Genomic DNA, 25852 nt, shown 5'->3' with positions numbered 1-25852 from the left:
CTATGACGGTGCGGAGGGGTAAGAAGCTCAGCATCACCATCCAGGAGCACATGGCCATCGATGTTTGCCCCGGTCCAATCAGACCGATCCAACAGATCTCCGCCTACTTCCCCCGCCTCTCTCCCACTTCCCCCACCCCCGTGTCCCCTAACCCCGCCTCCTCACCGCTGTCGCTGAGCCCCGGCGTTGTGGCGCCTGGGATGGGCGGGGCCAACCTGCTGTCCCCAGTGTTGGCTCAGGGGCGGGGCCAGGGTTGGGGGGGCGGAGCCGGATCATTGTCGTTGACCAGCAGCGTGGACACGTCGGTGGAGATGAACAGTGACGACAGCGACGACTGCAGTAAGTCCATGGCAATAGGGGGAGGGGGGGTATTTACAGTAAATACTGTAAGTAAATAAATACAGTAAATACTGTAAAGTAAATACTGTAAATAAATTCAGTAAATACTGTAAATAAGTAAATACTGTATTTACAGTAAATATAGTATTTACAGTACTTACTGGATATACAGTAAATACTGTAAATTAAATACAGTAAATTTCAGCAAATACAATAAATAAATTCAGTAAATACTGTAATTAAGTAAATACAGTAAATACTGTATTTACTGTTAATAAATAAATTCAGCAAATACTGTAAATAAGTAAATACAGCAAATACTGTAAATACAGTGAATACAGTATTTACTGTATTTACAGTGACTGAGGACTGAACACGATGATGCTTTAGTCCTAAAACCAGGATAAATGTAGAGGGCGGAGCTAATGAAGCCGACTAATCGGTGCTTGCTCTTTTCTTTCTTTATTAATGTGAAGGTGTGAGGGTTTGGTCTGACAGATCTTCCGTTCTGTTTCCCTTAATGAGGACTAGATTGTGTCTGAAAACTCCAGGCTTTGATCAAACAGGACACATTTTCAATAACAGGAGGGTTTTCACCCACAATTCCCTGCAAGGCTCAGGTTTCATCAGCGTCAGTTTCACCTCGGCGCTGAAGTTGACGTGGGCGGAATCAGAGTGGAGTTGAACCACAGATGGTCGGGTTATGACGAGACGGACGCAGGGTTCAAGTAGTCCAACTGCACAATATACACAACATATACACACAACAACTACACAATGGATGGTTCAAGTAGTCCCACTACACAATATACACAACATATACACAATATACACACCATATACACACAATGACTACACAACCCAGAAATGCACAACATATACACATACAATATACACACAACGACTACACAACTTGGAAACACACAACATCCACAACAGTACACATGGGGTTCTGTCCTCACATGGACTAGAACATGAGAACAGACACACATTCTACTCCAACTAACAGACAGTCAATTATACCAAGAAATAAGTAAAGGTTAAATACATGACACTAGTTCGTTCAGTTTGGTTTGATTCATTTTGGCTTGGTTTGGTTCGGTTTGGTTCAGCCTAGCTTAGTTTGTTTGTTTTGGATTTTTTTGGTTCATTTTGGCTCAGTTTGGTTCAGTTTTCAGTTCAGTTTGTTTCATTCCAGCTTAGTTTGGTTGAGTTCAGTTCGGTTCACTTCAGTTCGGCTCTATTTGGTTTGGTTCATATTGGCTCGGTTTGGTTCAGTTCTCAGTTCAGTTCGGTTTGGTTCATTTTGTTTTGTTTTGGTTCAGTTCGTTTCGGTTTCAGTTTTCGGTTCAGTTTGTTTGGTTCAGTTAGTGTCATTTTGGTTCAGTTTCAGTTTGGTTTAGTTTAGTTTGGTTCATTTTGTTGTGTTTTGGTTCATTTTGGCTTGGTTCGGTTCAGTTTTCAGCTTAGTTTGGTTTGGTTCATTTAGTTTCAGTTCAGTTCAGTTTGGTTCAGTTAGCATCGTCGTTAGCGTCGTTGTTTTCAGTTCCGCTGTGGTCCAGTTGGGGTCACTGTTCCACAGCTACAGCCCTGGGTCATCCTGACAGATGTTTCCTTTGTCGGATCTTGTGTCTTTGTTAAACCGCGTTCCAAATGTTTTGTCTTTTTAATCTGAACCTCGTGCATCCTAGTGGCGTGTGATTGCGCAGTCGCCGTGGTGACAGGAGGTGGGTGGTTGTGATGTTTGTGATGTAAATGTGTTTTGTCAGGTTGTGTATGTGCAGCTCAGAGCGTCCCAAGTATAAATGTGCCTTAAAGCTGCTGCTGCTTCACTGCACATGCTGGATTTGGACCATCAAACGGCGGAAACCCTGTCCCTGGGAGCAGCAACGGCGATGGCAACGGCAGTGGCAACGGCGGCGGCAACGGCGGCGGCAGCGGCTGCGCTACTGAGTCCAGATCCACAGTTTACATTAACCATGAACATATAATAGAACCAAGTGAACGGAACACAGCTGATGTATATTTACACCAGTGACTGTAACCCTCTAAATCAGAGCCACAGGAGGGGGGGGGTGGGGGGCCCAGTGGGGGGGGGCAGGAACATACATATGAACATGTTCCTTCTGATGTGTTTAAGAGGATTTTACGCGTCGACATGTGACGGATCTGATCCACATTCACATGACAGATGATGATTCACTAAAGTGGATTTAGACTCACAGCAAGGGAGTGAAGAGACACATAAAGGACACACAAAGTACACACAACACAACAAACACAAAGGACAACAAACACACAACAGACATACAAAGCACACACAAAGGACACACAACAAACACAAGACAACAGACAAAGGACACACAAAGTACACAAAACACAACAAAAACAGACACACAAAGAACACACAAAGGAGACAAAACACAACAAACAACAACAACAAACACACGACAAGAAAACACAAAAAGGAGACAAAACACAACAAACACAACAACAGACACACAACAACAAACACCCCACAACAAACACACAAAGGAAACAAAACACAACAAACACACAACAACCACAGGCACACAACAACAAAATGAGCAAGAAAACTCAACAATAAACACACAACAAACACACAACAAGAAACACACAATCACCAGACACACAACACAATGACCACAGAAACACAACAATAAACACGCAACGACAAACATACAACAACCACAGAAACACAACAATAAACACAACAAACACAACAATGACAACACGACAACCACAGAAACACAATGACAAACATAATCATCACAGAAATACAACAACCACAAAAATAAAACACCTCCAAAAACACGACGACGACCATGGAAACACAACAAACACAAAACACAACAAACACAAACACACAACACCCTAACCCATGGTTGTCATGTTGTGTTCAGTGTTTTGTTCATATTTGTTGTTTTCCATCCTTTGTTGTGTTTGGTTTTGTTGGTTTTACTTGTGTTGTTTGTGTGTTTTTGTTGTGTTGTTGTCGTCCTCAGGTGCATTTGTTTGTGTCTTTGTTGTCGTTTTTGCTGGTGTTGGTCGGATGTACACGTGTTCATTTGTGTGTGTTGTTTCTAATCCAAACTCAAACACAATCGACTCCAATGAATAAACATGTTTTATTGTCTCTTTGCTTTGACATGTGACCGTGGCCATGTGTCACTGAGTCACATGACTCCGCCTCCTCTTCTTCTGTTGTATTTCCTGTCCTCTGATTGGTTGGTTGTTTTTCCATCTGATTCTAATTCAGTGTTTGTGTGTTTTTTTTCAGCTGCTTTGGGAACGTTGGAGTTTGAACTGAGATACGAACAGAGCAACAGTGAACTGCACTGCACTGTACTGAGAGCCAAGGTACACAACAGACACACAGTGAGCTGCACTGCACTGCACTGAGAGCCAAGGTACACAACAGACACACAACAGACACACAGTGAACTGCACTGCACTGAGAGCCAAGGTACACAACAGACACACAACAGACAACAGAATAGAGAACAACACTGAACTGAATTTGTGTTTGTTTTGTTGTGTTTGTGTGCATTGTGTTTGTGTTTGTGTGCATCTCTACCCTCTGATTTCCTTCCTTAACTCTGTCCCTTCATTAACTCCATCTTAAACCCGGTGGTCGTTGTCTATAAACCTGCTGATGCGTTCGTGTGTTGTGGTTTTTTCCTCCTTCCATTGGTCGTGTCTGTTTAATGTGATTGAGGCTGTGACTGATTCACCTTCATTCAATTAAACCCAGAAATCGACCGTTCTGTCCTGGATCAAATTTAAGGTCAGTGTCCTCTGAACATGTGTCCACTCAGTAAAAACCAGAGTAAAACCATCCACATCCACACGGACGTCCACATAGACATCCACACAGATGTCAACACTGATGTCCAAACAAACGTCCACACAGATGTGGTTAAATAAAGGTCAAATAAATAAATAAATAAAGTCATTATATTGTTTCTTTCTTTGTTTTTTCCTTCAGGGTTTGAAGCCGATGGACTTTAACGGTTTGGCCGATCCATACGTTAAACTGCACCTTCTACCTGGAGCCTGCAAGGTACAAACATCCACCAAACACCACAGACGACCGTGGTAAAACAACAAATGAATCCACCTTCAAAACACACTGACACTGGTATAATCCCCCTTTAAAACACTGGTATAATCCACCTTTAAAACACTGGTATACTTCACCTTTAAAACACTGTGTAAAAGGCTGAGTACAAAGGCTGAACCCAAAAGCAAGACCACAAGAAACCAATAAGGTTTAGTGTTTTTATTAAACACTTTAACAGGGAAAATGGAACAACACAGAGAATATATAATTCCTGTGGAGCCTCTGGTTCCGGGGATAAACGTCTGGGCTGCGGGTGGTAACGACAGGCGATCGGCTGGGCCGAGCCGGGAAAACCCCAACGGAATCCCCACTAGGGACAGACAGAGGGTGGTCAATAAACAAGCCAGGTCATACACGGAAAGACAGTCATACAAGCAACGGTACATGGGGGACAGGCTAACTCACGGTAGTAATCCAGGCGGAGGTCGAAGCACAGGTGATCGTTGGAGGCTGAGGTAATAAAAGGAGCAGGCAGAGACAGAGTCGGGTAAACGAACCAGGTCGGGAACAGGCAGGCAGGGTAGGAACAGGCTGAATCGATGGTCGAGGGACGAAAACAGGTCAAACACGGCAGACAAACGAACAGGATCCAAGAAACGCTGGTAAGTGAACACAAACTAGTTGTAGAGCACAAACTGGCAACTGAACAGGGGAAGACTGAGGGTTTAAATACACAGGAGGGCGGGAAGACAATGAGACACAGGTGGAGATAATCAGGGAGGAGTCAGGTAATCAGGGAAAAGGTGAACACGATCAGGGAGAGGAAGTAAAGACAACAGACAAGACACATGAGGGAAACTTAACAAAATAAAACAGGAAACGACAAACAAAACAGAAAAGACAGACAAAGTCCAACAGCTGACATGACACACTGGTATAATCCACCTTTAAAACACTGGTATAATCCACCTTTAAAACACTGGTATACTTCACCTTTAAAACACTGGTATAATCCACCTTTAAAACACTGATATAATCCACCTTTACAACACTGGTATACTTCACCTTTAAAACACTGGTATAATCCACCTTTAAAACACTGGTATAATCCACCTTTAAAACACTGATATAATCCACCTTTACAACACTGGTATACTTCACCTTTAAAACACTGATATAATCCACCTTTACAACACTGGTATACTTCACCTTTAAAACACTGGTATAATCCACCTTTAAAACGCTGGTATAATCCACCTTTAAAACACTGGTATACTTCACCTTTAAAACACTGGTATAATCCACCTTTAAAACACTGGTATACTTCACCTTTAAAACACTGGTATAATCCACCTTTAAAACACTGGTATACTTCACCTTTAAAACGCTGGTATAATCCACCTTTAAAAGACTGGCATACTTCACCTTTAAAACGCTGGTATAATCCACCTTTAAAAGACTGGCATACTTCACCTTTAAAACGCTGGTATAATCCTCCTCCTCTACAGTCTACACCAAGGGTTTAGACTTAAATACCATCAAACTAAAGTCGGTTCACTTTTTAAAACTGTTAAACTCTGAAGAACACGGAAAAAATCTGAAAAACCAAAGTCCAATCTTATGTTTGTCCATGTGTTTATTGGGTCCACGGGTGATGTGGTCTATTTTTATTATTATTTTCTTTGTTTTTTGTCTTTTTTTAAATTTATTTATTTATTTATTTATTTATTTTTGTTTTTGACCATTTTCAATATTATTTTCTTCATTTTTGTCTCTTTTCATTATGATTTTCTTTGCTTTTGATTCTTTTCATTATTATTTTTGTTTTTGTCTCTCTTCATTATTATTTTACTCATTTTTGTCTGTTTTCATTATTATTTTCTTTGTTTTTGTCTGTTTTCATTATTTTCTTTGTTTTTGATTCTTTTCATTATTATTTTCTTTGTTTTTGTCTCTCCATTATTATTTTACTCATTTTTGTCTGTTTTCATTATTATTTTTTTTGTTTTTGTCTGTTTTCATTATTATTTTCTTTGTTTTATTCTATTTTCATTATTATTTTCTTCGTTTGTTGTTCATTTTTATTATTATTTTGTTCGTTTTTGTCTCTTTTCTTCACTGGTCTTATCTTTACATTTGCTCTTCAGGCCAATAAGTTGAAGACCAAGACGATCCGAAACTGTCTGAACCCGGTTTGGAATGAAACGTTGACGTATGTTGGAATCACAGAAGAAGACATGCACCGTAAAACCCTAAGGTAAGAGACGTTCAGGTGGGATTCAGTCTGTTTACTGTGAACCGGAACCAGAACCAGAACCAAGACTAGAACCAGAACCAGGACCAGAACCAGAACTGAGACTAGAGCCAGAACCAGGACCAGAACCAGAACCAGAACCAGAACCAGGACCAGAACCAAGTCCATCAGGTGTTTGATCCATCAGGTGTTTTACAGATGAGGACTGTTGCAGGTTCTGATAGAGCTCGGCTCAGAGGGGGAGGGGCTGGGGGGGTAGGTGGGCGTGGCCAAATGGAGGCTGAAGGTTTCATCTGTGTAAAGACTCAGTGAAGCCGTCATGGAACCGTGAACATGTTTCTACTCATCCGTCATTTGTCTAAAACTCACCAGGACACATACAATCATGAGGCTCCGCCCACAACGCCATGCTTCCCCCAGGCGTTAATGTGAAGCCGGTCCACGTCTCTGTTTTCAGTTTCTGCCTCCAGCGTCAGGTTTTGTTGTTTACATCTTGTTACATCTTTGACGTTGAAGTTTTAAAGAAACGTTTCATATTAATTGGGTGAAAACTGACAACTTTTTAGTAAAATCCTGACACTCTTGGACATTTTTAGTGCTTATTGTTGGAGTTGTGGTGAGAATTTTACACATGGAAACAGAACCGGAGTTTAATGGAAATAAAATATTCATCAGTCTGATATTCAATGACACAAAGGCTTTCAGGGTAAATAAACATTACATTATCTTACCCACAACCCTTTTGTCCTGCAGCTCCGCCCCCTGGGGTCCATATATGGTTTCCTATGGTTCCTCTGGTCAACATGCATAATCCTGGTGAACAATAAATAAACAACATAAGCAACAAAATAAGCGAAAACAAACAAAATAACCGACGAAACAAACAAAAATGAAGATAAATAACACAAAAAATGAGCAAAAACAACCAAGATAAGCAAAATATGAAACCAAATGACTAAAATAGACACGTAAATAAACAGAAATTAATGACATAATCTACACAATGAGCAAAATTTATCAAAATAGTCAACAGGTCAGACCACTAAAATAATAACATAGAAACATAGAAATAACGACAACTACAAATTTTCTTTGTTTAAGTGTAAAAAAAACCCCTAAAAAACCAAAACATTAAATATAAATTTACAAACTATCATTTAACAAAAACTGAAATTTGTAAAAAAAAAAAAAAAAAAAAAAAAAAGTAAATAATTTTGTAATGTAGTTTGACTTTTTTCACATGAAACCAAGGACAACATTTGTAGTTGTCATTATTTGTCAGTTACTACCTCCGCCAGGAGGTATTGTGATCACTTTGCTTTGTGTGTTTGCACGTCTGTTTGTTAGCACGATAACTCAAAAAGTTATGGACGGATTTTCATGAAATTTTCAGGAAATGTTGATACTGGCACAAGGAAGAACTGATTACATTTTGGTGATCAGGGGGAGCAGATCTGTCTTGGCAGAGGTCTGCGCTCTCTGAGTGCTTTTCTTGTTATTCTATTATTTTACTGGCATTCCCATCAGACCCTGAACTAAAACCACTTCAACACTGTAATGTCGCCTTGACATCGGAAAAACACCACGAAACAACGTACTGAACAAGAGCTGGTGGTTTATTATTATGAAATCAGAGAAGAACGTTCAAAGTTATGTCTACCCATCTTGCGATGGTACATGGTGCATTCAAAGACCACCTAGTGTCGGAAATCACATCCACCATTCATTACATCTCCCCCTCTTTTGAGAAAGCAATGTTCACATTAATATTATTACGTCACTCCACCCAGTCTCTGTAACCATAACTACTTAGTATGTCAACAATCAAATATAAACAAGAACTATATCTTTAACACAGCTGCAATGTGCAATAGCTAGAGAGCACTTTTTTTTTTTTTTTTTTTTTTTAACAGCATCTTATAAGGGTTTCATAACATTACATTCTTGCTTTTACCAAAATAAAGCATTTCTCTTTTTAGAGCAAAATATCTTTGAATACAACACAAGAAACATTTAATATCCTCTTACTATGGCTAGAGATCCAACCTAGGGGGTGGCTTACTCACTCGGCCTGAACGAGTGACTGTAACTGTCTCTGTCCCTGTCTTTGGTGACGATGAGCTCTCAGTGGTAGAACCACTGATCTCAGGGGCAGGATCTTTTGGAGAACCGCTAGCAGCTGGATGTGTGGGAGCAGCAGGCACTTGCAAAAGGTGACACCGGTTACGCCTGTAACATCCTCCTTGAGGTGTGACCACAACATAAGACCGGGGAGTAGAACAGTTACTTTGTACTATCCCTGGTGTAGTCCATTGTCTCTCATTGTCCAGTTTCATCAGGACCCTATCTCCAGAGTCCAGCAGTGGTAAGGGACGAACTCCATTCCTGCGGTTGTAGTAGAAAGCCTGTTTCAGCTTAGCCGCAGCATCCGCAGAGCGCATCTCCTCTCTGTTTGGCCAGCTTGGATCCAGGTTAGTGGACAGGGTCGGCAGCGTTGTTCTGATCTTGCGGCCCATCAGCAGCTCCACTGGGCTAAAGCCTGTAGAAGCAGTGGGAGTGCTCCTATAAACCATAAGAGCTAGGAGGGGGTTTTCCTGCTTAAGGATCCCTTTTGCTATCTGCACTGCTCTTTCTGCATGTCCATTACTTTGCGCGTAATGCGGACTGGATGTAGTGTGGACAAAATCAAACTCTCTGCTAAACCTCCTGAACTCCTCTGATGTAAACTGAGGCCCATTATCACTAACGAGCTCCTCTGGAATACCAAATCTAGCAAATGTGGCCCCTAGCCTGCCTATAACCTGAGTGGTTGTGGCTGCTGGTAAGTTCAGAATCTCAAGGTAACGAGAGTAATAATCAGAAGCTACCAAATAGGTTTGCTTGTTGTACTCGCATAAGTCTACACCCACTTTTTGCCACGGTCTATCTGGCAGTACTGTTGACATGAGTGGTTCCTTAATCTGGGTGTGTCTGTTTTTGGTACAAAAATCACACTGTGAAACTTTAGCTTTTATGTCTTTGGATATCCCTGGCCACCACACCAACTGTTTGGCTCGCTCTCTGCATTTCACTAAGCCTTGGTGACCGTCGTGAATCCTCTCTATTATCTCGGACCTCATGGAGGTGGGAATGACAGTTCACCCCGCACTTTGTAAAAATCCCTGACAGCTTCGGGGACCTGCCTTTCATACTCTGACCAGCCTGTCTGAGTGAGCTGTTTCACTAACTGAAGCTGGGGGTCTTGGGCGGTGAAGTCTCTGATCTGCTGCAGTTTCTGAGGGGTGGCTGGTAGATGGCTGATAACTGCTCCGATGTGTGCCGTCACGTCTTCCTCCATCTGATCATCGCTGACATGTTCCAGTGGACCCCGAGAAAGTGCGTCTGCCACTGCTAGGGTCTTGCCTGGTGCGTATACTGCTTCTGCATTAAAACGCATCAGTCTCATCAGAAGTCTCTGGCACCTTAGTGGGACACTGTCCAAGTCCTTGTTATTCATTAAAGGCACTAAGGGCTTGTGGTCAGTGATCAATGTGAAAGTCTCGAGTCCAATCAGGTACTTCTCAAAGCGCTCACAGGCCCAGACACTTGCCAGGCATTCCTTCTCTATTTGCGCATACCTGGTTTCCGGATCTCGAAGTTGTCTGGAGCAGTACGCGACTGGCTTCCAATCTTCTCCATGCTGCTGTAGCAGAACTCCGCCAAGCCCATAACTGCTGGCGTCAGCCAACATCATCGTGGGCATGTTAGCATTGTAGAAGGTGAGCACTGGCGCAGATACCAGTGCGGATTTCAGTCTCTGGAAGGAGGATTCCTGCGCTGAACCCCACTGCCACTCTGATCTGGTTTTGAGTAGTTCATAAAGTGGTTGTCCAACTGAAGACATCTCCGGAATAAACTTGGCTAAGTAGTTGACCATACCGATAAAACGTCTAAGCTCAGCAACATTCTGGGGTCTGGGAAAATTTTCAATACCGTCCACTTTTGCTGGGTCTGGTCTCACCCCATTTCCGTCAATGATGTGCCCCAGGAATCTGATTTGTCTCTGTTTGAATTTACACTTGCCTTTCTTCAGTTTCAGACCGGCTGCTTCGATCACTCTCAGGACCTGCTCCAAGCGTTTGTCATGTTCCTCTTCTGTGTCTCCATGGACCAGGATGTCATCCATATACACCTCTGTACCTTCCAGCCCCTGCAGTGTCTCTGCCATCTTGCGCTGAAATATCTCCGGGGCACTCGATATCCCAAATGGAAGTCTGCAAAAGGCGTATCTCCCAAAGGGAGTAATGAAGGTGGTTAGTTTGCGACTATCTTTGTGCAACGGGATTTGGTAAAACCCACTTGCAGCGTCCAGAGACGTAAAGACTTTAGATCCTGAGAGTCTTGGCATTATCTCTTCCATTGTAGGCAACACATATTTCTCTCATGCTACTGCTTTGTTTAGTTTTCTTAAGTCTGCACAGCATCTCACCTCAACTTTATTGGGCTTAAGAACTGGCACCATTGCTGCGCACCATTCAGTGGGCTCAGTTACTTTTTCAATGATGCCCTCTGTCTCTAGTCTCTGCAGCTCTTTTTTAACAAGCGGCATGAGCGGTAGTGGGACTCTTCTTGCCACATGAACTGCATATGGCTGTGCATTGTCTTTGAGTAGGATTTTCACAGGTTCAGTCTTTAACAAACCACTGGTTCCGAACACAGCACTGACCTCCTCTACTCTCTTTACAAGACCCATCGTGACTGCTTCTTTGCGGCTGAGTAGGCAGCTATTTCCTCTAATCACATACACTGGAAATGTATAGTTTTCTCCTTTATATTCCGTGTTGGCCTTGAACATCCCAAAACACTTGAGTGGACCTCCGGCTCCTGAGAAGGGTGTTGTTGTGGGAGACAATTTGTATTTCTTAGTGAGTAGATTGAATTTTTTTGTCTCCGATGACACTTGCATCCACCCCAGTATCTATTTTGAAGGTCAGGGGAACATCTGCAATGTTTAAAGTCACAGTTCATTTATCTGGGTTTGCTGGGCCAGAAACTTCACCTAAGAACTGGTATTGGGTGTTTTCATTGAGTTCATTGACAACTTTATGTCAGCCTGCATGCTAGGCTAAAAGCTAGAGCTACCAGGCCACCGCTATCAAGCCTTCTTCTAGCCAATGTCCGCTCTCTAGAAAATAAGATGGACGAGCTGAGGGCAAGGATTACAACTCAACGTGAGATCAGAGAGTGCTGTGTGCTCACTTTCACAGAAACCTGGCTTACGGAGGATACACCGGACTCGGCGATCCATTTGGAAACACACGCTACTTACCGAGGAGACCGGACATCAGCATCAGGTAAACATAGAGGCGTCATCGTCTGTGTTTACGTAAATAAACGGTGGTGTTTGAGATGTACGGATTATTGAGAAACGCTGCTCACTGGACATTGAGCTGCTGATGGTGAAATGCAGACCTTTTTATTTGCCTCGGGAGTTCAGCGCTGTGTTTTTAACAACTGTTTACATACCACCACGAGCTAACGCTGCTAGCGCACTGGGCTACCTGCATGACGTCATCAGCGAACAAGAGACCAAACAACCAGACGCTGTATTCATCATAACTGGAGATTTCAACCACTGCAACCTCAAAACTGTTCTCCCCAAATACTACCAGCACGTAAGCTTTCCTACAAGGGAAAACAATACTCTGGACCACGCCTATAGCAACGTGAAGGGTGCTGTGAAGGGTGCTTTTAAGGCTGTCCCAAGACCCCATTTTGGAAAAGCTGACCACATCTCCATATTCCTGTACCCAACGTACAGACAGCTCCTCAAGCAAGCCCCCCCAGTAAGTACAGCAGTTAAAGTGTGGAATGAAGAAACCGATTTAGTACTTCAGGACTGCTTTAGCTGTACAAACTGGGATGTGTTTAGAACTGCAGCTGGGAGGGAAGACTGTACTGTTGATCTGGATGAATATGCTTCTGCAGTTACCGGCTACATTAGCACATGCATAGAGACTGTCATCACCACAAAGCACTACAGAAAATACCCCAATCAAAAACCTTGGATAAACTGTGATGTAAGGGCCAAGTTACGTGCACGTTCGTCTGCATTTGTCATGGGCACCACTGAGGAATACAAAAAGACCAGATATGACCTGAGGAGAGCCATCAGAGAGGCCAAAAGACAGTACAGACAGAAGCTGGAGGGCTACTATTCCACCCCAGACCCCCGACGCATGTGGGCCGGGCTTCAGCACATCACAGAGTATCGACAAAGGAGCAGAGCAACTACATCCAGCCAAACCACACTGCCAGATGAGTTGAATGCGTTCTACGCTCGCTTTGAAGGTCAAAACTCTGACCAGCAGAGAGGGACGCTGGGCATGAGGAGCACACAGGACTCACCTCTCATGGTGACATCAGCAGATGTGCGCAGGGTTCTGAGTAAAACAAATCCACAAAAAGCAGCAGGCCCAGACAACATCCCAGGCTGTGCACTCAGGGTTTGTTCATCAGAGCTAGCTGATGTATTTGCTGACATATTCAACCTGTCCCTTGCACAAGCCTCTGTACCCACCTGCTTTAAGTACACCACCATAGTGCCCATACTCAAGAAAAGTCATGAGACCTGCTTAAATGACTATCGCCCCATAGCACTCACCCCAATCACAATGAAGTGCTTTGAAAGGATAGTCATGACCCACATCAAAAAAAGCATCCCGGACACTGTGGACCCTCTACAGTTCGCATACCGCCAGAACCGGTCCACCGATGATGCAGTCAACACTGCCATTCACACAGCCCTTTCACACCTAGAGGGACAGGACACATATGTCAGAATGCTTTTTATAGACTATAGCTCAGCATTCAACACAGTTAGCCCCCACAAACTCACTGACAAGCTCCTCACACTTGGACTGAAACCCTCCCCCTGTAACTGGGTGCTGAACTTCTTAACAGACACACCTCAGTCAGAGTCCACAACCGCACATCCAGCTCAAGAACAGTAAGCACAGGGATACCACAGGGATGTGTGCTGAGTCCGCTCCTCTACAAGCTCTTCACCTATGACTATGTGGCCTCCCAGAACAACACCAGCATCATTAAATTTGCGGATGACACTACAGTCATTGGCCTGATCACTGGTGGGGTTGAAACATCATACAGAAGAGAGGTGGCAGACCTGGTGACTTGGTGTCATGACAACAACCTTCATCTCAACACAGACAAGACCAAAGAGATGATTATTGACCTAAGAACAAGGGAAAAGGAGCCACACAAACCCCTGTATATTGACGAGACTGAGGTGGAGAGGGTGAAAACCTTCAAGTTTCTTGGCATTTACATCAGCGAGGACCTCACCTGGTTTCAAAACACCCAACAAATTATCAAGAGGTCCCAACAGAGATTGTACTTTCTGAGAAGACTGAGGAAATTTGGCATGTCAACCAAAATCCTCAGCTGCTTCTACAGATGCACTATCGAGAGTGTCCTCACCGCCTCCATCACAGTCTGGTACGGAAACTGCACAGCACAAAACAGGAAGGCACTCCAGCGGATGATCAAGACTTCACAGCACATTACTGGGGCAGCCTTCCCCTCACTGCAGGACATTTACAAAACCAGAGTCTTACGAAGAACACACAACCTGATCAGAGACAGTACACATCCACAACACTCACTCTTCACACTCCTACCATCAGGCAGACGTTACAGGAGTTTGAAGTCTAAGACCACAAGGCTGGCAAACAGTTTTTACCCACAGGCCATCAGGCTTCTCAATGAATCACTTAAACATCCCCCACACAACACAAGCACACACTGATGCACTGAACACTTTACTGCTGGTGCACTGAACGCTTTATTTCTGGCTGCACTGAACACTCTACTGCTGGTTTTAATTGTTTTACTGTTTTAATTTTTTTTATAGTTGATTTTTATTATTGCTATTGTTTCCCCTGTTCTTATTCATTTTTAGTGTGCTGTGTTTTTTTTTAGGGAGATGAACAGAATAAGAATTTCACTGCATAGTATAACTACCTGTTTCTGCTGTGCATATGACAATAAAACTCTTGAATCTTGAATCTTTAGTACGGCATACACGAGCCCAGTGCCCCTTTTTGTTGCACTTTTTGCATACACTTTTAGCAGCAGGGCATTTCTTCTTGTCATAGTGTTGCGTGCCGCACCTACCACAGCTTGGAGATTCTCCTTGAGCGTGGGGAGTGTGCTTTTTGTGTTGTACTTTGCGACGTCCTTCTGCGGAGATGCTTGCGACCTGCAGCTCAAGTGAGGGACCGCTAGCTTGGAGGCTAATTTGCTTAGCTACCTCTTCTGACTGTCGTACCTGCTGTATAACGTGAGCCAGCGTCAGGTCTGCTGTGAGCTGTAGTTTCTGAGACAACTCCTTGTCCCTAATGCCCACAACCAGCCTGTGTTCGTCTCTTGTCCCCAAAGTCACAGTTCTCTGCCAGTTCTTACAGGACTCTTATGTACGCTTCAGCCTTTTCTCCTTGTTGTTGATTTTGTTGGTAGAAGCAGGCTCTTTCGTGTATTACGTTTCGTCTGGGTATGAAATATTCATTAAACTTGACAAGAACCACGTCGTATTCTTTCTTTTCATCTTCCCCCGCGAACTCAAACGAGGCAAAAATCTTCTCCGCCTCACTGCCCATCGCATCAATAAGCGAGCAGACCTGAACCTCACCGGTTTCCTTGTTCAGTTTCTTTGCCAGCCTGTAGTGTGTGAACCTTTGCTTCCACTCCGGCCATTCTCCTGGGCTCCTGAAGTTAAACTCCGACGGAGGGTTAAACTTGGACATTTCGGCTCGGTAGGCATTTGCGCCGCTTCTGACACCATGTAATGTCGCCTTGACATCGGAAAAACACCATGAAACAACGTACTGAACAAGAGCTGGTGGTTTATTATTATGAAATCAGAGAAGAACGTTCAAAGTTACGTCTTCCCATCTTGTGATGGTAAATGGTGCATTCAAAGACTGTCTAGTGTCAGAAATCATTTCCACCATTCATTACAAACACCACTCGTGTCCTTTTTTGGACCCTTTGGCGGCCGGTTGGCCCGCGGACCGTACGTTTGACACCCCTGATGTACGTCATTTTAAGCGAATCTGTGGTTGGACGTCTGCTGAAGACACCGGTCCATTCATGGTCCATCAGCCTTAAAACCACCAGTAAACACACGGGTCATAAATGGGTCAGTGAATGCCTCGTCTCCACTGTAAAAAGTGACGTGTCAGAGCTGCAGCATTTTTGTTTTCCTGGTTTGACGTTGATTTGATGCTCATTGGATGGTTTTAATGATCTCCAGACGTCACTAAGTACAGAACAGAAAATCATGTGCAGATCCTTTAAACCCACACAAACACAAACACATCCACTCAGGGATAAAAACACCAAATGTTTGTGGGTTTGACGAGTCAAAGGGTCTCAGAGAAACAGTCGAAAACAAAGGATTCAGCTTCTGTTAGCGATCAGACAAACGGTCCAGGCCGTCGTTCAGAGATGAAGACCATGTTCAAGTGGAGAACGGTGACGTCTGCTGCCATCTGTGGGAGATTCAAAGTCCAAAATCAGCTCATTAAAACTAGAAACACAAGTCCACCGAGTGTTCATTATCCAAAACAACATGTCAGTTACATTAGCGCTGACGTTAGCATCAATATGTATTGACTTCTATGGTCTGTCAGCAAGCATGCTAATTAGCCCATGTAGAATGAACATATTAACATTTATTATGGATCTGAAACGGTATGGGCGGGGTTTATGATAGTGGACTGGTAATGTATGATCGTCTCAGGGAAATAAAACAACATCCACATGTAATTGGCTAATGTTCTTCTGTTCTCTCCTGGTTGGTTACAGGTTATCGGTGTGTGACGAAGACAAACTGACTCATAATGAGTTAATCGGAGAATCCAGAGTGGCTTTAAAACGAGTGAAACCGAATCAGACCAAACACTTCCACACCTGTCTGGAGCACCCGCCCCCGGTAACGCCCACCAGGATGGGAGGAGGGAACAAGGGAAAAGGAGGAGAGAACAAGGAGGAGGGAACAAGGGAAAAGGGAGGAGGGAACAAGGAGGAGGGAACAATGAGGAGGAAGCAAGGGAGGAGGAAACTAGGAGGAGGGAAAAAGGGAGGAGGGAACAATGGAGGAGGGAACAAGGGAAAAGGAGGAGAGAACAAGGAGGAGGGAACAAGGAGGAGGGAAAAAGGGAGGAGGGAACAACGGAGGAGGGAACAAGGGAGGAAGGAACAAGGAGGAGGGAACAGGGGGGAGGGAACAACGGAGGAGGGAACATTCCCAACACACCAATGAGACAGTGTATGATTTTCCATGTATTATTTTAACCAAACGTGTTCATCGTATATGTCTCATTTCTTGTTTCTTGTTTTTGTCAGTGTCGTCTTGTTTCTACATGGTTTTTATACCTTGGCCAAATTCTGGACAAAGGGCTATTCCAATGGTTTTGTCCCCTGTCTGTCCGTCTGTCCATTTAAGGACTTAATCTCATTCTCTGTTGGATTCATTCCTTTATCTGCTCCACATTTCTCCTGTGGATGCATCTGGAGCAGAAGAATACTGAACACAGGTGACCTTTGACCTCCTGTTTCCAGGTCACATGTCCTTGTGCAGTTCTAATATCTGAGTACTTTCACATAGAAATATGTCTGGAATAAGTCTGACACAAAGACAGTCTGATGTAAATTATAGGACAGGAACTGTGTCTGAGGTGGATTAGAAGTGCACAGATGTTCTGTTTGTGTTGTTGGGTCTTTTATTGGGTTTGTCGTGTGGATTATATTCAGTAGTATTCTCCTCTGGGTCTGATGGTTTCATCCATTTACATCATTGATGTTGTGAAGACGCACAATAATGTCAAATTAAACTAATGGATCATTCTGCTCAAACACTCCTTTGTTTGTTTGGTCGTCCAGGTTCCGTCGCCGACCGCCATGGGTGAAGCCCTACGAGGAATATCCTGTTATCTACGAGAGGTACCGTCCTGTCCGTCTGTGTATATATATATATATAAATAAATAAAGACATCAATCTGTGTTGTCTGTCACTGTCAACACTCATCACTGTGATCTGGGGATAAACGGTCACGAGGTCGATAAATTTAACACGTCTGTCCGTCATGAAAGTGACAGTTTATCCTCAAAAAAACCCACAGAGAAAAACCCAGAATTAAAGGAAGTTCAAGAAACTGAGAATGAACTGAACGACACAAACGGAGGATTCAGAACCGGAACTCATCTGTGCAAGTTTTAAATATAAATATGATCCAAATGCAAACAAATCCAAAAAAAACGAGCAAATAAAAAAGGCAAAAAACAGGAACATAAACCCACTGGAAATGTCCTTCAGTGGGACGGTTTGGACCTTTTTCCAAAATGTGGTCATTTATTCATTTGTTTAGTTTGTTTAGTTTGTGAACATGAATGAACATCTGTAATGAACAACGTCAGACATAAATATGACGGATTGTAGTGAAAATGATCATTTGGATCAGTCGTCCATAGACAGAAAACAAAAACATACGATTAGAACAAAATAGAACAATAAAAGGACAACGCAACAAAAGGACAATGCAATACAAGGACAACATGACAGAAGGACAACGCAACAAAAGGACAACACGACAAAAGGACAACGCAGCAAAAGGACAACGTGACAGAAGGATAACGCAACAAAAGGACAACGCGATAAAAGGACAACGCAACAAAAAGACAACGCAACAAAAGGACAACGCAACAAAGGGACAACGCAACAAAAGGACAACGCAATAAAAGAACAATACAACAGAAGGACAACACAACCAAAGGACAACGCAATTAAAAAGGACAATACAACAGAAGGACAACACAACCAAAGGACAACGCAATTAAAAAGGACAATGCAACAAAAGGACAACACAATAAAAGGAAAACGCAACAAAAGGACAAAGCAATAAAAGTACAACACAATAAAAGGACAACGCAACAAAAGGACACTTTTTGCTGTTATTCTGAAAATAATACTCTTTTTTTTTTCAGTTTTCCCACGTTCTGAACTCAACCTCCAACTTGCATTCTTTCAATTAGGATCTAGAAACAGGTAATTTGTTATTTGCTCGTATTCGTAAACGTCAAACTGTTTAACAGTCCAGCTGAATGTAAACGTGTTCCAGATATCATAATAGAACTGGAATAAGATCAGCAGATCCTACACGTTCCGTTTGGGAAAAACTCTCTGAAGCCGAAGACGTGGAGGTGGATTCATGAAGGTCAGTGTCTGTGGGAGGACGGTGGACATGGACGTGGGACGTACGAAGATCTGGACTGGACGAGTCCAACCAGGACATAAATGTTCTTCTAGAATTTTCTTGAATTTGTTCCTTACATGAACAGTAGTAATAATACAATATTTAATCAGCACCCCCAAATTCATGATCTATGATCGGAAAGAAGCAGCAAGAAGAACGTCAGCCTTATTTTAAGATGCTGCACATGTTTTTCACTTGAGGATGTGCTGTTACGTCATCAATAGAAGGTGTTTGTTGTTGAAGTTGAACAGAATAATATCAACAACAGCTTCTGTTTTACATTATAGAAACACAAGAGGTAATCTATTACTACAATGTGTGCAATGAAATATAAAATATTAAGGAATTATTTTGATCAAATGGAGGGAATGGAAAAAATAATTAAATGAATAGATTTAATTGAAAAAGCATTATTATTGTTATTAATAATAATAATAATAATAATACATTCAAATGACAGGAGGTGTTTTCATGGATCCATCAGCTGATTGATGTTCAAACCCCAGTAAAAGCCCAGAGTTTGTTCCTCCTATAATGAACTGAATCCTGGGATCGACTGGAGCTCCAACATCTATGAAATATTCAAAAGTGAAGCAAGCATAAAAAAGGAAACTGTGCAGAGACTGAAGCTCCGTGTGGGCAGATACTGGAGTCGGAACAGTGGAAGCTATTATCTGAGCTGCTCCTTATTAGACGCACTCCAACGGCGACCATTGAACTGATGGAACCACATCTCATTTTTCTGAAGGACCCGTGGGAGTCCCTGAAGATCCATGAGATGAAAGAACCTCAGCAGGTTCCTGGTCTCAGCCTCTGAACCCCCCCCCACACACACACACACACAAACGTTAGCGTAGAACAGAAGAGCATCATTAGCAGCAATTTACATCAAGGTCGTCTTATCAGTGGACGTCCACTACAAACAGGACGGACTCCAATTTTTTATTTTTATTTTATTACCCCACTCCCCGAAGGTGAGGGAGGGGCTATTGTTTTTGGCTCAGTGTGTTTGTTTGCTCCAGTTCCCCCGTATTTGAAAAACTAGGTTAGCCTCAGTTTCAGTTAGTTTATAAATCATGTAGGAGCACAAGGTTCAGAATCCCAAAATGAAGACAAAAACCATGAAAGATCTGATCATGAAACCAAGAGCTGCACTAAGAAGTAACGTTAGCCAAAACTGTTAGAACCAGTAACACAAGGTCTGGACCCAAATGCACAACCCACAGACAAAAATACAGTTAAAGGGTGTATATTTAACACAGACAGGAAAAACAGTTCACAAAAAGGGTTCTTGAGTGAATCCTCGCAGGTATGTTTGTGTGGATTCGTCACGGCGTCCGAATCCAAAAGGGGAAGCTCACTGCCCGGGTCGGGAGCACACAAGGGGAACCCGACTAGGAGAAAGCAGAGAAGCGTCAGGGGACAGACCAGGTCATACACGGGGAGTCTAGCAAACAGGCAACGGTACATAGGGGAAAAGCAAAAGCACTAACCGTGAATCCGGGCAAGAGGTCGAACACCAGAGTGGCAGATCAGGCAGAGGTACCGATAGGGGGTCAGGCAGTCTCAGAAAACGAGGAACAATCCAGGTCAGGAACGAACAGGCAGACAGACAAACAGGATCAGAGAAACGCTGGTAGGTAAACACACCACGAGGGAGGAATACGAACTGGCACAGGACAGGGGAAAACACAGGGCTTATATACACATAAGGAGGGAAGACAATGAGACACAGGTGGAACAAATCAGGGCGGGGACAGGTAATCAACATAGGTGAAACAATCAGGGAAAGGAAGCAAAGACACCAGACATGACACAAGAGGAGGACTTAACAAAATAAAACAGGAAATGACACACAAGACAGACAAAACATACAAGAGTCCAGGGACTGATATCACAAAAACAATATGTCATTTAAGGTCTGACTGGACCCAAAAACACAGCATAAATTAATGTTACCACAAAACGGGATCCACAGATCTAGGTTTGGTTTCCTGGATTTGTGGATCCATCTACTTCTTTTTTCTTTGTCTTTCAGTGTCTGTAAAACAATAGCTCCCACTGCTTTTCAAACCTGTTCATACAATCAATCTCACAACAGCTCTTCCCCATTTTTTATTAAACATTGTTCTTAAGTTTAGACAGTATTGAAGCCAAAGCTGACACTCATCTCCCTCTTTCTGCCACTCAGTGGGCGGAACTGGGGTGACTTCTGCTAGCGGTGATGTCACTACATACCCTCTATACTATTATTTGTCTATTCTGCTTTGTGTCTTTAAATCTTTGAAGTTTTTAAATTTATTTGTTCAAATGCTTTTTTCTTTTTGACATCTTGATGTTTGTTCAAAATTTATATGTCTTGGATACCCAAATATTTTCAGTTAAAAAATAAAATAACAGCTAAAATTTGCTTTGAGGTCTTACTTATGTCTTTGTGCATAAGAAATCAATGTAAGTGAATCCCCAAAAGAACTTTGTGTTGGTAAATGCAAGTTACGCAAATTTACAGGATTTCATTTCTGTTGCAACATGTTGGTCGTATGAACTATGTTTTCATGTCACAAATGGCCAAGTTATATTTTAACTGAACTGACCTGAAAAACAAATATTCTATTCTTTTAGATTCCCCAATTTTTCTTACAAGATTATATACTACATATCACGTTTTATTTTTACAGTTTGCAATATGGAGTATGGTACTGATCCATCCTGCTTATATTATGCGAATATATACATTAAGAATGTTACACGTCACTTTTTAAATCAACAGTTTTCTAATAATAAGCATTTTTATAAAGAAATAACAATTCTATGTTGTTATTTCCTCTTTAGTATGATGATAAACTATACAATAAATAATTCTGATCCTAGTTTTTGCACAGGGATCATTAGTGTAAATGGTGACATGGCTGCCGAGCATCAGTATGATGGGATCTGTAACAACCATGTCACATCCGTCCACTGCCACATTTTGTGTTTTTGTGTCAGCTGTTATTGTTTTAGATCCACAATACGAACATTTATGAATAAGAGGAGAATTAGCAATAGTAAGTATATAAGTTTATTACTAATAAAGTACTGGGACTGACCAGATCATCATGGGTAATGTCACGTCCGTCCACCAGCAAAAGTTTTCACATACACGTGCTATTCAAAATCTAATATTTCTGAAAATAGAGCTTCCACTGTCAAATAATATCAGTAGTCTGTGCACAAATGGATTAGCATTATTTCAACACAGTTCTATGCATTTCTTGCACCTTTTTTTTTTTTTTTTTTTTGACAAAAATGGCCACTCATTTGACCCCTAAGTAAATTTTAGCCGATACATAAATAATTTAAAAGAGGTGGTTTTCTTACCTTTCCTGTGTTCGTACAGTTCTGTGGTTGAAATGAGTCCAGATCATCCACCAGTTGTTGAAGTGCTCATGAGCCTCCAGGGCTTTGTCCTGTTTAAACTGTCGAACAGAGTCAGTCCCTCTGCCGTAAACCACACCGTTAGCGTCCATGTTAGACCAGGAGACACCAGTCCTGTGTCCGCTTTACAGATTGGGTGTTTTTTTTCAGGTTTTACAGATCCGTTTTGTTTATATAGGGTGTCCCATAAGTCTCCATACATAGGAGACATAATACATATGGTTCTAACATGTATTTCTTTATATTTCTTCTTTATAGTTCTTCAGCAGTGGAGGACACGCATTGAAATGTTTTCCCGACAAAATGGCAGTCATATAGAGCATATTATATAAATAAAAATGGTTTATGTCAAGAAACGTTTATTTTTCCTATGTATGGAGACTTATGGGACACCCTGGTGAAGGTTAACTTAACAAAGTACTGATCCATGACATCTGTACTAAGTTTCTCTTGATCCAGTATCCGTTCATTTATCTGTTTCCTCTCCATTATTAGATGTCCTTTCCTCTTTGTTCATCAACAGTCTGCTGTTGTTCGCTGACCCTCTAAAATGGCGCCGGGGGGGGGGGGGGGGGGGGGGGGCGTGTCTGTGACGTCAGTGTCAAAGACTTGACAGACACCTACGATGTCGAATAAGTGAAATCAGAAGTAGATCCCACCCTCTGCTGTTGAAAAGGGGATGTTCTTTTTTTGTATTTGAACAATGAACAACTGAACAGTACATATACATAATAGTATACATCAAAAAAGGATAGAAAATTTCACATTTCACAATATATTTTACATTTCAAATATATAGAAACACATGTAAGTTAATATATATACATATACAATCATTTGTCTTTAAATCTTTTTTTTTTTTTTTTATTTGTTCAAATGCTTTTTCTTTTTGACATCTTGATGTTTGTTCAAAATGTAATTGTCTTGTATACTTAAATATTTTCAATTTAAAAAAAAAAAGATCAACCTAGTTTAATAATCAATGGCATTAATATTTTTTGTTTGAATTGTATGAAAAGCAAAATCTCCCCAGTGGTAAAGCCTTCTGGAACTCCACTTTTCCTAATATTAAATGGTCAAAAACATGGACATTATCATATAAATTCTGTGTTCCAAATGAAATTAGAATAAATCAGCTCAAGATTTTACATAATGTATTTCCCTCCAACGCTATTTTTCTTGACTCTGTGACATTGAAGAAATATGTAACTTTTGTCATTCTTATCTTGAAACCACTTTACACTTAATCTGTCTTTGTGAGCATTCTTCTGAAAACTATCTTATATTTGAATGTAATGGAAAATATTGCTATAACATCTCAAAACGTACTCACATATTTTGAACATGACATAACTAATTTTGAATGTATTGTTAATTTGATTATATTATTTGGAACATTTCACATACACAAAAGTAAATAAATCTGCCAAAACACGCCCAAATTTTAAAGTCTTTAAAACTGAATTTGAAAAATAAATTAAATCACTGGAATTTATCTTTAACAAAAAAAGCACAAACACTGACAATTTATAAAGAATTCTTTAAAAGGGACTTAATTTACTCTTGATGTTTTGTTGTTGTTGTTGTTGTTGTTTTTTTTTAGATATTTATATTTTATGTTATTATTATTATTATTATTACTATTATATGTATTTTCTTATTTGTGTCTATAAACCTTTGCATTATGTTAATTTATTTGTTTGGATGATTTTTCCTTTTGACATCTTGATGTTTGTTCAAAATTTCTCCATGTTTTATGAACACATATATTTTCAATAAAATTGGAGAAAAAAAAATCTGTCTATGTATGCACCGGTCCATCCTTAAAACAGACACAGATGAACATTTATTTATAGTTTTAGATCCTGAACCTTTTCTCTGTATTTTGCAGTACAGCCGTTGTATTAGTACAGATCCCAGTAGAACCCGGGTTCTTCTGTGATTATCAGAATCCCAGGCTTTAATGAGGACACTGAGAGGATGGAACAGGAAACTGGAGGACGGAGGATCAAACCCAGGCTCCTCAGCCTCATTTGCGTCTCCGTGGTCCACCTCTGATCTCAGATCTGTGAACTGATGGATTTAATGAGCAAACGGCAGCGTCTCCTCTGACCTTCAACCTCTGGGTGGGAATGGAACAGAGATGAAGCTGAATGTGTGTGAAGAGGATGAGCCTGGACCCCATGGACCCTGTGGCCCTTGTGGACGCTGGAGGCTCAGCTGGGCTTTGGTCAACATCCGGGTCCACACCTCAGGTCCACCATACGCCTCAGGTCCACGTTATGCCTCAGGTCCACTGTACACCTCAGGTCCAGCAGATGCCTCAGGTCCAGCAGATGCCTCAGGCCTACCAGACTCCTCATCTGATCCGTTTAAAACCTGAACCTGCACATGTTCCTGCACATGCTCAGTGTCCCTCTGGTTTCCACCGAATGTTAATGGACCATCAACAAAAATAAAACATCTTCACACGAAGTAGGACTTTTAATTTGAACAGTGTCATGGATTCTTTCATCCACTGACTTAGAGACTAAATACAAAAAAAAAATGAACCATTCACATGATAACGACTTTACACACAGGAAATGAAGTGAACAAGTTCAGTCGACATGGGGTTAAAATACTATCAGACCATATGTATTAATCTGACTAAACTAATCTGATTACATTAATATGACCAAACAATCTCATATTACTAGGACTACATTAATCTGATTGTAATAATTTGACTACATTTGGATGATTAACCTGATTTTCTTAATATCACTAAATTGATCTGAATACACAAATCCAACTAAACAAACTCAATAAATAAGATCACATTAATCTAACTGTGTTAATCTGACTAATGTAATCTGATTGTGTTAATTTGACTAATGTGATCAGATTGTGTTAATTTGACTAATGTAATCAGATTGTGTTAATCTGATTGATGTAATCTGATTGAGTTAATTTGAATAATCTGAGTAATCTGATTATGTTAATCTGATTAATGTAACCTGATTGATGTTATTTTCTTCAGTGGGAGAACGAGCAGCTCCACAGTCTAGAGGAACGAGGTCGTCTTCTTCTGTCTCTTCAGTTTCTTCCTCCAGAGGACACGGATGTGGGATGGCGGTGGGGGGGGTGACGTCCTCGTAACCGTGGGGCTCTACGTCGGCGTGAAACGCTGTGCTCACCTGGCGGCAATGGACGTCAATGGCTTCTCTGACCCCTACGTCAAGATGTAAGATGGTAACAGCATATGGGTCATTATAATCCACCGTCCGTCCGGTGTAGACGGTCTGGACCGACACCAGCACCAACCTCAGAAACCCAACAGGAAATGACACACACTGAACCCAACAGGGTGAAATAACAATGTCAAAGATTCAAACAAGATGGAAAAAACACCACAAATCAAAGACATAAAATGAAAAGAAATAAACGCTGTTCCAAAGTTTA

General features: G+C 41.6%; 1 pseudogene; it reads left to right on the top strand.

The window, feature by feature from the left end:
* LOC115423793 (double C2-like domain-containing protein alpha) lies at positions 1–25638 on the top strand (annotated as a pseudogene).
* The last annotated feature ends 214 nt before the right edge of the window (positions 25639–25852 follow it).

Source organism: Sphaeramia orbicularis, chromosome 8 (assembly GCF_902148855.1).
Source record: "Sphaeramia orbicularis chromosome 8, fSphaOr1.1, whole genome shotgun sequence".
Classification (NCBI taxonomy): Eukaryota; Metazoa; Chordata; class Actinopteri; order Kurtiformes; family Apogonidae; genus Sphaeramia; species Sphaeramia orbicularis.
This window is presented reverse-complemented; position numbering and strand designations above follow the sequence as displayed.